Raw genomic sequence first — 14,509 nt, forward strand, 5'->3', positions numbered from 1 at the left:
CATTGGTGTGAATTTTGTTTTATTTTAGCATAGGAAATATGTGGGTATATCTGTAAGCAAAAGAGAAAAACAACATTAAGGGAGATATATTTTATAGATATGAGTTTAAACATATACAGAAGTCATATTTTGCAGTTATCTATCCTTCCTATTATTAATAGGGAAGTCATATCCTCGGGCTTTCCTGGCAACGCTTTCTTTAATGCCTTCCATGCAGCCAAACCTGTCTTGGGTCTCTTCCAAACAGTTTCTGGGCATCTGAAGAGAGAGGAGCCCTTTGGCATTGGTGGTGATGTGGGTTTTGCTATCGCCTTATAATAGCATTCAGAGTAGTTGTTAGAAAACTTATCAGTTACACTAAGGAGTTTCTAACCCTATCTACAATGCTCTATGCCACTGGAAACTGTACTTAGATGAACATGACTTTAAATTGTTTCCCAGTTTATTGAAATATTTTATATTCTGTTCATAAATTTTCCAGGCAACCAGTTCTGAAGTCAAAATCTGGCACGTAACCAACAATTTTTATTACAAAGAAGGAGACCAGCATTATTCCTCTATAGATACTCCAACTTCCCAGCTCCAGAGAATGTATTTTCTCCCTTTTCTTTCATGGCTGTGATCTGAACCAACACTTGCTTACTGTGGGTGCTACAATACAATTTCATTTTTTTTTTTTGGTGAGGCAATTGGGGTTAAGTGACTTGCCTAGGGTCATACAGCTAGTAAGTGTAAAGTGTCTGAGGCCGGATTTGAACTCAGGTCCTTCTGAATTCAGGGCCAGTGCTCTATCAGTACCACCTAGCTGCCCCCACAATTTCAAATTTTTAAGAAAATAATTTACAGGAAAGAATTGATGAGCTGATTTAATAAAACATGTTAATTGGCCTCCTACAACTGAGGTTTCTGCCTCTTCCTTCATAGGTGGGTGAAACAAATGCTTGGATTATTTATCTAGTAATAGCTAACAATAAACTCCCTCCTGATTCATCATACATTCTCACAGTTATGATGAGGGAACATTCTGATATTTTAAATTTCATTGTTCAGTGGAAAAGGCATTAGATTGGAAGTAAAAACCTTGGGCACTCTAAAGTTGAATCATGATTCTTCCATTTCCTGCCTTGGCACGTTAATTAACTTCTTTGGCCCTCAGTTTCCTCATCTGTAAAATGAGGTGATTGGATTAAGGTCATTCCCATCACTATCTGACACCAGCAAGATAAATAAAACAAAACCAAATATTTAGTGACTGTTGCTTTTTCGTATTTTTTTCTTTTATCTGAAGATTTCTAAGGACAGCAAATTTAGATTTTGCTGTTTGCCAGTCACTGGATCACAGTATGACAGCTTTAGATCTTGTTTACATTGAGACTTACCTAGCAATTACATCAATAAAAAACACGTAGAGAGCTTGAAAGACAGGCATGAGGAAAGCCCAAGGTATCATTGTCATTTTATCTTCTGACCGACAAGAGGATGATGCCGTGCCAATCTCCAGTGTGCAGTGCTGCAGCATGGAGACAGGGTGAGAGGCTGAGCTAGGAGAGTCACAGCAGGGACCTGACTACCATCAATCATTGTGTATGCCAGAGGTCAAGGCCTCAGGAGTCTGAAATCAGCCTGAATTGGATAAGTTTAAGGGCCAAAAAAAGTGAGAAGTCCACGGAATAGTCAAGTTGTCCAAAGTCCTGAGCTATGAGGGTACCTTGTGTTGTTTATCTTAAAAGGAACATTTTGATAAGCATTGTTATTGTGACACATTTCTTTTGTAGGGAAATCACACTGAGGTGTTATTTGGTATCTACTTGATTACAATGCAAGGTAATCACCATGAAGTACACAGTGCCTACTGAGGGCCTCAAACCAGTCAGTGAGATAGGGAGGTGTCTATCCCAGCAGGTGAAGTCTTCCCCTATTGAAATGGACAGATGAAAACAATTTATTCCAATGGTCATGAAGGTGGCTGAATGCTTAGATCCTAGTAAGACATCAAAGATTCCAAGGTCATCTATAGCATCCTGGGCCATTTCCAGTCATCTTGACTTTTGTCTTGCTACTGGACTTTGATGACTCTGGAAGAGAGAGTGAGGCTAATGACTCTGCACATCTCTGCCTCACTTAAATTCAATTCACTCTCAGTCAAGACATTACCCTGTGATATCATTAGTCCTATTCGAAAACAAAGGATGAAGAAAGACTTCCAGGATTAAATATAAAGTCCTCTGTTTGGGATTTAGATATGTTCATAACTTGGTCATTCCTACTTTCAGTCTTTTTATACTTTTTACTCCCCCATGGACTCTGTGTTCCAGTGACACAACCCATGGCTTCATGTGGCAGTTCCTCCCGTAAGACCCTCTTTCTATTCTCTGATTCTGGGCACTTTCACAGCTTATCTCCCATTCCTGGAATTCTGTCCCTCTTTACCTCTACTTCTGTCTCCACTGGTTTCCCTCAAATCAGCTAAAGTTCTACCTTTTGCAAAAAGCCTTTTTTTTTTTTTTTTTTTTTTTTTTTAGTGAGGCAATTAGGGTTAAGTGACTTGCCCAGGGTCACACAGCTAGTAAGTGTGTGTTAAGTGTCTGAGGCCAGATTTGAACTCAGGTACTCCTGAATCCAGGGCCGGTGCTCTATCCACTGTGCCACCTAGCTGCCCCTACAAAAAGCCTTTTTTGATCCCCTCTAATGCTAATGTTTCTTTCTGTTGCTTATCTCCTGTTTATCCCATCTATATCTTGTTTGCATGTTGGCTTTCCCATTAGATGGTGGGCTCCTCAGGAGCAGGGACTTTTTTTTGCCTTTGTTTTTTCAGTGACTAGCACATTACCTAGCACATAGTAGGTGCTTAATAAATGCTTGTTAATTGATGACTTCTGGTGTCCTTTTGTATTAAAGGTTTTTATCCTGGGCTCCACCACTTAGGACTCCCAAGGTATCTGTAGATAGATTTCAAGGAGTCCATAAACTTAAATGGAAAAAAACCCTTTATTATCACTAACCTCTAACTAAAAATGAGCATTTCTTTCAATTATTTAAAAACATTATTAGGCTTCAGGAGACTGCCAAAGGTAGCTAAGTGGCATGGTGGATAAAGTGGTGGGCCTGGAGTCAGGAAGATCTGAGTTCAAATGACTCTACAAGCTTATGTATGACTTTAGGCAAATCACTTTACCTCAGTTTTCTCAATTATAAAATGGGGATAATAATAGTACTGCTGTGAGGATCAGATGAAAAAATATTTGTAAGGTGCTTAGCAATAATGCCTGGCGCACATAGTCTGCATTATATGAATGCTTATTCCCTTCCCTTCCTTACCCAAAGGAGTCCATGACACAAAAAAAAGTTTAAAAACCCTGTTCCATCTGAAAGTAGTCAGGGCCAGAGGTTAAAATTTTCACACACTCAGGGATCAAGTTGATGAAAACTTCTGACCACTTTTCTAAAATGGAAGCTTTTTTCCCCACTTTAGTATATACATGCATATAATTTAGAGTTTAATTTCCTTTTGTGGTCAGAACACAAGGTTTTAGAACAAAAAAGAAAGCATGTGTATGCCAACTTTCCCCATCTATATGAATTTTCCACACAACTGACCATAATGCTCTACAAGTTCCCTGAGAAAAAAATCAGTAAAATAATAGTTGTATACCCCAATATTTCTACCCAAAGCATTCACTTTCTGTAGTCAAGGCACAACACAGGTGGAGAGAAGGAAAGGAGTGAAGAATGGAGAGACTTATTAAGGGAGTGATACCTCACAATAGCTAAGTGTGGCTCATAGGGCTAATGAAAATGAAATCCCACTGTATTTCCAATGCCCTTTTCATGAGAAACAATGTCAGACCATCGTGTAAACAAAAATCTAATAGTTTTCTACAAACTACCAGGGTTAAACTCAACTAGGTTTATAGATGGCATACCAAGTGGAGAAGTTGTTCTAGAAAACAATTTAGAACTCAAAGATGCTATTTACATACCAATGTACCAACCTTTGGGATTTTAATCCTTTCAGGTGCCAGGCATTTTTTTTTTTTTAGTGAGGCAATTGGGGTTAAGTGACTTTCCCAGGGTCACACAGCTAGTAAGTGTTAAGTGTCTGAGGCCGGATTTGAACTCAGGTACTCCTGAATCCAGGGACGGTGCTCTATCCACTGCACCATCTAGTTGCCCCAGCCAGGCATTTTTGATGTTTATGCATGATCTTTAAACCAAATGGGATTAGGAGCACTATGGCCACCTGGCATCTTATTTGGGATCTGCTGCCATATTTAAAACAGGGAAAACCCAACAAAGAACATTTTCCCAAATATGTCAAAAAAGAAACAAATTTCTCAGTCCATATGTCCATTCTTGATCTCTCTTCTAGGTTCTGACATCACATTTCTAGTTGACAGCTAGCCATGTGATTCTGCATATCCCTCCAACATCTCAGATTAAATATGTGGAAAATGCAACTCATTGTCATCTTTAATCTGGATAAGTAAATATCTGGGGATCTGTTTGTCGGTGCCTATTTCCTTTGTCTCATCTCAAGATGGCAGAGGATGATGGACTTGCTGGAGATAGCTTGTGTGGGAAATGTGTGAGAGAAAAACAGTCTTTTTTTAAATTAATAAAATATTTTATTTTTTTTCCCGTTACATGTAAAGATAGTTCTCAACTTTTGTTTATACAAGCTTTCCAATTTCAGATTTTTCTTCCTCCCTCCCCTCCCTCCCCCTTCCCCTAGACAGCAGGTAATATAGATTATATATATATAACCTGATATAGGTTATATATATATACACACATATATATATACATAACAACATTAAACATATTTCTGCATTAGTCATGTTATAAGAGAAAAATCAGAGCAATGATGAAAAACCTCAAAATAGAAAAACATCAGCACCAAAACCAAAAGAAATAGTATGGTTCATTCAGCATCTATACTCTACAGTTCTCTCTTTTTTTTTTTCTATCATGAGTTCCCTGGAACTCTTCTGTACCATTGCATTGGTGAGAAGAATATAGTCCATCACAGTAGATCAACACTCAATGTTGATGATACTGTGTACAATGTTCTTCTGGTTCTGCTCATCTCACTCATCATCAGCCCACACAAGAACCTCCAGGTTTCTCTGAACTCCTTCTCCTAATCTTTTCTTATAGCACAATAGTATTCCATTGTATTCATATACCACAACTTGTCCAGCCATTCCCCAAATGATGGGCATCCCCTCAACTTCCAATTCCTTGCCACCACATAATGAGCAGCTATAAATATTTTTGTACATGTGGGTCCCTTTCCCCTTTCCCCTTTCCCCTTTCCCCTTTCCCCTTTCCCCTTTCCATGATTTCTTTGGGCAAAAGACCCAAAAGTGGTATTGCTGGGTCAAAGGATATGCACAGCTTTATCACCCTTTGGGTATAATTCCAAATTGCTCTCCAGAATGGTTGGATGAGTTCACAGCTCCACCAACAATGTGATAGTGTTCCAATATTCCCACAGCTTCCCAACATTTATTATTTTTATTTTTTGTCATATTAGCCAATCTGTTTGTTGTGAGGTGGTACCTCAGAGTTGTTTTAATTTGCATTTCTCTAATCAATAGTGGAAATTCTCTTTTTCTTTCAAGGACTATCTCTGGTGCCACTAATTCCATGAAGCTTTCCTTGATTCTTTCAGCTGTAAATGATTTCTCTCTCCTCATATTTCTTATAGCTTGTTTTCTAGACCTTTGCTTTGCCCGTATGATATTCTACATTGCATGGGACCTATCTGTATAGATATTTCATCCCCACCATGAATTGTAAACTCTTTGCAGGTAGAAACCACCATTTTTCATCTTTGTGTTTAGTGCCCACCACAGTCCTTGCACATAGTCAGGTGCATAATAAATATATTTATTGAGCTCTTAGTCTCACACATAGAAGTTTCTTTGGAATCAAAAGCATTTGTCTGGAGGGCTATGGCAAAGCTGTTTGAAATATGATGTTCCTTTGGTTGACTGTCTTTGGCAATCCCTTCTCCCTTCCGCTCAACTGATCTTTCTTTCTTTCTTTCTTTTTTGGCGGGGCACTGAGGGCTAAGTGACTTGCCGAGGGTCACACAGCTAGTAAGTGTTAAATGTCTGAGGCTGGATTTGAACTCAGGTACTCCTGAATCCAGGGCCGGTGCTTTATCCACTGCTCCACCTAGCTGCCCCCTTATACTGGAATTCTTCACAGTGGTGGAATCAAAGGTCTGATCCCATCTCCAGGCCTTGAAATGTGCAGGGTACTGTATTAAGTGCTTAGGATAGAAAAAAGGCAGTCTGGAGTAGTGAACAGAACGTTTTATATTTGATGTTAGGGGCATTAGGAAACCACTGGAGTTTATTGGGTGGGGGTGGTTGTGGCATGATTGGATCTGAATTTTAGGAGAATCACATTAGTGATTGAATGGAGAATAGATTAAAGCCGGGAGAGACTTGGGGCAGGCAGATCCACCAGCAAGTTATTGTAATAATCCAGGTATGAGATTGTGAGGGCCTGTGTTACAGTGGTAGCAGTGTCAGAGGAGGGAAGGGGGCATAGGAGAGGTGTTGCAAAGGTGAAATTGACAGGCCCTTGTCAGCAGATGGTGAGCCTAAGGACTAGGAGAATGGGGTTAACCTCCAGAATAATAAAGTAGGAGTGGGAGAAGATTTAGGGGGAGAGAGAATGAGTTCTGTTTTGGATATATTGAGTTTCAGATTGGTGGGAATGATCCAAGGCTGAGGCTTTGCTGGGCACAATAGGCAGTATGATAAGGAGAGCAGGGATTCAAGAAAGGATAGTGTAGGCAGAGCCAAGATGGCAGAGGAAAGGTCACCCTTTTGGAGCTCTCTACATGATCACTCCACAAACCTCCAAATAATTCCATAAGACAATTCCTGGAGCAGCAGAACCCACAAAAGGATGGGGCGAGATCATTTTCCAGCCAAAGAGGGTTTAGAAGGCTCGCAGGAGTGGGAGTGGAGCCCAAACACACCCAAGGCTAGTAACCATAGTGAGACAGAATTCTGTTTCTGGGTTAAAAAGCAAGCAAGCCTGGATCTATTTACAGCCCAGAGAACAAGCCAGGGGAGTGAAGAACCTGCCTCTCCTTAAATCAATCTACCTGGGACCCCCTGAAGCTTGGTACAGTGCATCCTGGAAGCAGTGCCCCACTTTAAGAAGGAGTTAAAAGTCAAGATATAGGCTAGCAAAATGATCAGACAGAAAAAGATGCAAACCACAGAAAGTTTCTTTGGTGACAAGGAAGATCACAATACACCCTTACAAGAAGATAACAAAGTCAAAGCGCCTACATCCAAAGCTTCCAAGAGAGAGCAGTGTAGAGTTAAATTGGGTCACCAAGAATTCAAGATGAGGTGATAAGGAAAGTGGCTAATGAAGGGAAAATGGCCTGGGAAAAAATTGAGGGGACAAGGGATTACAGGTTATGGTTAGGATGAAGAGTAGGATTGTGTAAGGGAAGGTAGAGAGAGAAGTGAAAAGCTAATAGATTTGGATGAATAAGGGGATTTCAGAATTCCATTCAGAACATGAAGGTGGTATATTTGTGGGTAATGTCAAGATCAAGGGCATGACCATTTTTGTGTGTGGCTGAGGTGGGCTAGAAGATTAGTTTATGAGAGGTAAATAGATTAAGGAACTGAGTGATTAGGATATTTGAGGGAGAATCAGTATGTATGTTGAAGTCCCCTAGTATGAAGGCAGGATTTGGGGAATTGAGGAAGGACGAGCAATGAATTGGGGGTCTGTAGACAATAGCTGCCAGGATTTGATTGGGTGGTAGATATGAATACCATGAACCTTAAAGGAGAAGGGGGAGAACCTGGAATTGGCATGGGGAACAAAGAACATTCCAACTCCCTCACCTCAGTTAGCAAGCTGAAGAGAATGAGTGAAGGTGCAGCCAATCTATGGTAAATTACTTGCCTTGCTCAACCCTAGTCTTCACTCAGTGGCCAAGCAAGGTTTATGGAGGTAAGCTCAAGGTAGGCCTTGAAGAGCAATTTAGAGAGGAATGATGAAAAGGATCTGTGGTCAGCATTCCAGGCAGAGAAAAGCGTCCTCTTTCAGAAGTGAACTGATTCTTTGCATTGCTTTTGAAGGCTCTAGACACCAATGCTCCTAGTCTGCAACACAGGAACTCTCTGTCATGGGCTATGTCCTTTAAAATAAAGGTTGAAATAGCTACCATCAAACTCAATTGCATGTAAACTGGATGCAGCCCTATGTTTCTAGCCAATGCTGTTCCTTTAGTCTCACTGATTAGGCCTTAGGCATCACCCAAATTCCAATTTAAAAGCCTAGAAAGTCCTTACCTGGCAGACAACATTTTAGTCAAGGTTTGAATTCACTGAACTTCTCAGGTAACCTAGCCTGTTGCTGGTATATATCAGATATTTACAGACCTAATAGGAAAAGACCTTCAAGAGACTATGGCTTTAATGTGAAAAATACTGAAATTTTTAAATTTTTTTAAAATTTTTAAATGTTTTTAAATTTTTAAATTTTAATTTTTTTTGCAGGGCAATGAGGGTTAAGTGACTTGCCCAGGGTCACACAGCTAGTAAGTGTCAAGTGTCTGAGGCTGGATTTGAACTCAGGTACTCCTGAATCCAGGGCCAGTACTTTACCACTGCGCCATCTAGCTGCCCCAAAATATTGAAAATTTAAAAATACACTTGGTAAGTATGTTCCTACCAGAGTATGTCTCATTTAGACTCTCCCTGATCATTCTGATAAGTTATAAAATCCCACTATTTTCTCCCCACCTTCATTCCCTCCCCCAAATAATGTAATATTTATGTGTATAGGTACTCAGTAAAGTGTGGAATCACAGGTACTCCCTCATTTTTCTCATACTTCTTTTAAGCAGTTACTTTTTTTTCTGTTTTAAAAAATTAATTGATGTGTTTTGTCTTTACATTAGTCTTTTCCCCTCACCTCTCCTGAATGACTTACCTCCTTGTAAAAAAAAAGAAAAAAAAAGGAACAATTAAGCAAAAACATTTGATACAGAAACCTTGTCTGACAATGTATATAATATGCTATCCGAATAATCCCACACCTGTCTGCTGTGAAGGAGTGTGTATGTTTTGTCATCTCTTTTCCAGGACCCTCACTGGTTTCTCCATTACTCAGATTTCAGCTTCTTTTCATTACCATTGTTATAGTCATTATTCTCTTTTTTCTGCTTATTTCATTCTGCCTCAGTTCATATAAATCTTTCCATGTTTATTCCTCATGTTCATTATATTTTTTTTATTATATAGTAATATTCTATTACATTCATAAGGTTTTTAAACCGGTTTCCACCAACAGCCACATGTTAGTCATACTTAAGCAGTTCCTTTTAATAATAGAACCTTATCAGCAACAACAAAAGCCCCATCCCTTCCCCTCCCCCCTCAAGAAGTAACAGATTGGATAAGGAGGGGAGATTGAAGAAGGGAGAGAGAAGAAATGTAATGAGTTTGGCCTGACTCTCCTGTCTCCATTGGTGCATCTCTGGACACCTTGGACAAGTCATATCTCATTCTCCCAGACTAATCCAGAAGTATCCTATCCATTTTGTTTTTGTTTTTCTTTTTTTAAACAGTGTCGGATTTGGTGATTATCCCCTGAACATGTGCACAGAGTTGCCGAACCATAGCTTCTCTGTGAAGTATAGTGAGATATACAGAATGTGTGTGGAAGTTGTGGAAGGAGGGGGTGCGTGTGAAAACTTCAGTCAACAGGCTTACTGGATGAGGTGTTTAGTTTGGGTGTTATTTTTAAAGAAAAAACAGGCATGTGGGTAAATGTACGTTTGAAGATGAGCTCTCCAGAGGGAACATTCAGATTAAATTTTGCATTCCTCTGGTCTTATGGACTTGAGACTAGAAACTTTAAAAAGCATAATCATTAAAAAGGCATTATCCAACTCGGCCTGTGTATACACACAGGCAATGAAGCAAGCCCACAAATCACTCACACATGCTCTGGCCTGGGCAGGTGTGTGCTGGAGCCAGCTCTCACCTGCTTGAGACAGATGATGGTTAAATTTCCAGTGTGAGCTTTTACACTGACAAATACTATAAATTAGAGCTTCATTTATTGTTTTGTTAATTGTCTAGACATAAGAAAATGATGGAAAGAATGTTAATAATGCAGATTGAACTTTAAAATATTTTGTATGTTTGTTTTCCCTGAAAGAACCAGTTGTTAAATACTAATCAGCACACCCTTGTCTGGCAGAGCAAGCACTAAGTAAGTGCTTAGGTTGAAGGGCAGCAGGGTATAGCAGAAATCACAATGACTTTGCAGCCAGAGGACCTGAGTTCAAATCCTTTTTCTGTCATTGATTTAACAGGAAGAATAAACAACTAGGTCCAGCTGTTCTGCTTTAACAAGACACACCCTACGGAGTGCTGAGCCTGCATACTGACCATGTCTGAGGAAATATGTGACTCAATGCTGAAAGGACTTGGCCCTTTGGTATGATCCAGCAAATTCTGGGTGGTCTGTTGGTCCTTCAGAGGTGGCCTTACTTTGGTTAAAAAGGCGCAGGGTGTCACTCTTCACCTAATCCTTTTTTTGGGTAGTCCAGTGAGAGACAGTGACAGTGAGCTAGAATCTGTCTCTCCTTTTGAAAATGCAACACCTAGCCTCCTCCTTGCTTTTGTCTCTGGTCAGGGGAGGACGAAGGGACTGCCCAGGGTTTGCTATGCTATAATAAAGCACTTGCTTTCAGCTTTGAGTCACATGTTTCCCAGGCACTGGTCAGGGCCAGGCTCAGTGTTCCATGGGATGTTCTCTAGCCAGAGCTGTCTGCCTCCTTGACTCAGCCTTTGAGCAAGTCATTTAACTTCTCTGGGCCTTAGTTTCCTCCTCAGTAAAATAGGAGGCTGGTTCAAAAATCCTATGATTCTAAGTACATTAATTCCATTAAGATAGGCTTACAGGGGCAGCTAGGTGGCGCAGTGGATAGAGCACAGGCCCTGGAGTCAGAAGTACCTGAGTTCAAATCTGGCCTCAGACACTCAACACTTACTAGCTGTGTGACCCTGGGCAAGTCATTTAACCCCAATTGCCTCACTAAAAAAACCAAACCAAAACAAACAAACAAAAAAGATAAGCTTACAGGACCAGTTATGCCAATCAGAAATGTCTTCAAGAAAGAGAAAGCTCGTGTCATTACTGAAGATGAGAAGAATTTCAAGGCCTTTGCCAGTCTTCGAATGGCCCGCGCCAATGCCCGTCTCTTTGGCATCCGGGCAAAACGAGCCAAGGAGGCTGCAGAGCAGGATGTGGAGAAGAAGAAGTAAACAGCTTCTGAGAATTTTCAATAAAATAATACAAAATTTAAAAAAAAGATATTAGGCCTAGATAACACTGACCTCTTCCCTAATTCCTGTTGCTATGTTTTCTAAGTGTCAGGCTCTATGCTAAGTGCTGGGATTAAGAAAAAAGGGCCAAATCAAAAACAAGCCCTGCTCTCAAGGAGCTCATCATCTAATGGGGGAGGCAACACACAAGTAATTCTGTATAAATGAAGTACAGACAAAATAGTAGATTCTTGGTCATCTCAGAGAGGAGGCATTGTAATTAAGGGTTGGGAAAAGTCTTATTGCAGAAGGCTTCTTGTAGAAAGTGGGACTTTTGCTGCGACTTTGAGGAAGCCAGAGAATTCAGGAAATGGAGATGAGGACAGAGAGGGTTACAGGGCTGGAAAAGATCTATTGAAAATACACAGAATGGGGCAGCTAGGTGACGCAGTGGATAGATATTTTGTGATTTACTCTTAGATTATGCAGAATTAGGAACAGCTCATTGTAAATAGTTTTCCCCTTTCTAACTTTGGGCTGGGCATGAAAGAAGTAGAAACAAGAGGTGTAAAGAAATGTGTTAATCAAATGGATGACATTTTTGAGCAACAAGCCCTTGGCTATTTGAAGGATAAGCCTGAGGCCTTAAAACATCATGGACAGTGATGAAGAGAATCATTTCTGACACTCAGAGGAAGTAGTCCCTTGAGTTAGCTGAGGGAGTCATCTTTGGTCGTTGAACAAAGAAGTCAGCTATGGAAGAAGAACTTGATTGTTCTTCACCTTTTCCCTTGTGCTTCTTCCAGAGTAGGGAGAAGGGAAGTATTTCTCTTTCCTTTCCATTTGTTAAAGATGACAGAAGATGACCAGTAGGAGACAGAAAGCCCAGCAGTGAGCAGGTTCAGAGAGCAGCTGAGAGATGAACTGGGCTAGGTAGAGGAGCAGACTCAGGAGCCCAGTGGAAATTCATGGCCAGAAGAGAGGCTATGGGGAAGAGGAGCCATGGGACAACACCAGGAGAAGAAGAAAAGCCATCAGGACCTGTTAGTGATGGAGATTTGTTTCCTCTATTCTATGCTATGTACTTCTCTACTGCTGTGCTGTGTTTGTGTCTACTCTTCCCACTGACACTATGGATATTTTGGGGAGAGTGTGCCCTGGGCTTAAGGATGTGTGTGTGTGATGTTTCCTAGCAATGTTTCACTGTCATTTTAGTCATGCTTTTTACTTTGAGCTGTGTGCCAACTAGTTCTCATTTTTCTAGATCTAGGTTGGTTTTAAAATTTTTTAATTATAAGAAAAAGTAGAGAGAATGAACTGGTATCCAAGCATGGCCTGAGAAATGCTGGTATTACCCATCCCAAGCAGTTTGAATCAGTTCCTGAGGCTTTTTAACTTTTTCATTTACTACTTAGGAGTGATTTAGACATAGAAGAGGAGAGAACCCAGCATTTAAAATTACTGTACTAATATTTGCAGAGACCAAATGGCATGGTGAATTTTCAATTCTCTCTCTCTCTTTCTTTCTTTCTTTCTTTCTTTCTTTCTTTCTTTCTTTCTTTCTTTCTTTCTCTCTCTCTCTCTCTCGCTCTCTCGCTCTTTCTTTCTCTCTCTCTCTCGCTCTTTCTTTCTCTCTCTCTCTCGCTCTTTCTTCCTTCCTTCCTTCCTTCCTTCCTTCCTTCCTTCCTTCCTTCCTTCCTTCCTTCCTTCCTTCCTTCCTTCCTTCCTTCCTTCCTTCCTTCCTTCCTTCCTTTCTTTCTTTCTTTCTTTCTTTCTTTCTTTCTTTCTTTCTTTCTTTCTTTCTTTCTTTCTTTCTTTTTGTGTGTGAGGCAATTGGGACTAAGTGACTTGCCCAGGTTCACACAGCTAGTAAGTGTCAAGTGTCTGAGTCCGAAGTTGAACTCAGGTCCTCCTGAATCCAGGACCAGTGCTCTATCCACTGAAAAACCTAGCTGCCTCTATGGTGAATTTTCTTGAAATATTACTTCTATCATTCTACTAGTCAAGGAGCTCTCTAGGGGTGTTGAGGTCCCAGGGCAACATAATTGTGGTTCAAATTGCCTCCCCTGGGGCAGCTAGGTGGCGCAGTGGATAAAGTGCCGGTCCTGGATTCAGGAGTACCTGAGTTCAAATCCGGCCTCAGACACTTGACACTTACTAGCTGTGTGACCTTGGGCAAGTCACTTAACCCCCATTGCCCCACCAAAAAACAAACAAACAAACAAACAGATTGCCTCCCCCAGCTTCTTTATATATGTAGGAAATAAGGTCAAAATGAACATAAGGTTAGCTTTGTGGAGGAGAAGTCATAGGAGGGAAAACTGAGGAGGCTGTGTGTAGAAAGGGCATGGAGCAAACTCACCCCATTTCCCTAGTGTATGTGTGTGGTGATAGGTAAAATTCATGTTGGGGGAGAGTGAAACATCAATTCAGCGTATAAAATAGAGCCAGATCATGTTTCAGGCTTGAGCAGTTCAAAGGACCAAGACAGAAATAAAGCCCTTGTACAAAATTGGTAGGAAGTGCTAAGATATTTTCCTCCTCTCCTTCCATTTCCTAAAATAAAGGCTGGTCTCAGCCCCACCACCCAGGTATGCTTAGTCAGAGGTTGGCATGGTAACTGGGGAAAGACTAGTGAGAAGAAATGAGAGGAAGGGCTTGATGACTAGTAAGGGTGTATTAAGAGCTACGGTGCCCAGAGGAAGAAAAGGATGACTCTTCAGAGTTTTGCATTTTTCTCATGGGCAGATAGTACAGAAAGAGGAGGCTTGCCCTCATCTCGCTTAAGCATCTCATTTGGCCTGCTGGTCACAGCAGGGTGAGAGATGAAAAGAAAAAAAAATGGCCTCTCTCACTTCCCTCATCTTTAATAAACAAGCAGGGCTTTCTGGGAAAGGGGCCTCTGTCATAGAGGCTCTCATATTCAGGACTGGAAGTCTCTCTGGGGATTTACACACATCCTTGGGAATAATAGCTGCTCATTCAAGGATTTATGTTTTGCTTTCTTCATTTAATGAAAGCTCCATTCAGTAATGCTACTACAATGAATGTAAGGTCATTATAGTGTATATTATAGTAACTTCATCATAGTAGGTATGTGGAGAGGGGTCACTTTCTTTCCCAGAAAGATGTATATATGGGACCCAAGAGAGAGGAAAAATTCTAATCTATTAAAGACC

The sequence above is a fragment of the Dromiciops gliroides genome, chromosome 3, assembly GCF_019393635.1.
Source record: "Dromiciops gliroides isolate mDroGli1 chromosome 3, mDroGli1.pri, whole genome shotgun sequence".
Lineage (NCBI taxonomy): Eukaryota > Metazoa > Chordata > Mammalia > Microbiotheria > Microbiotheriidae > Dromiciops > Dromiciops gliroides.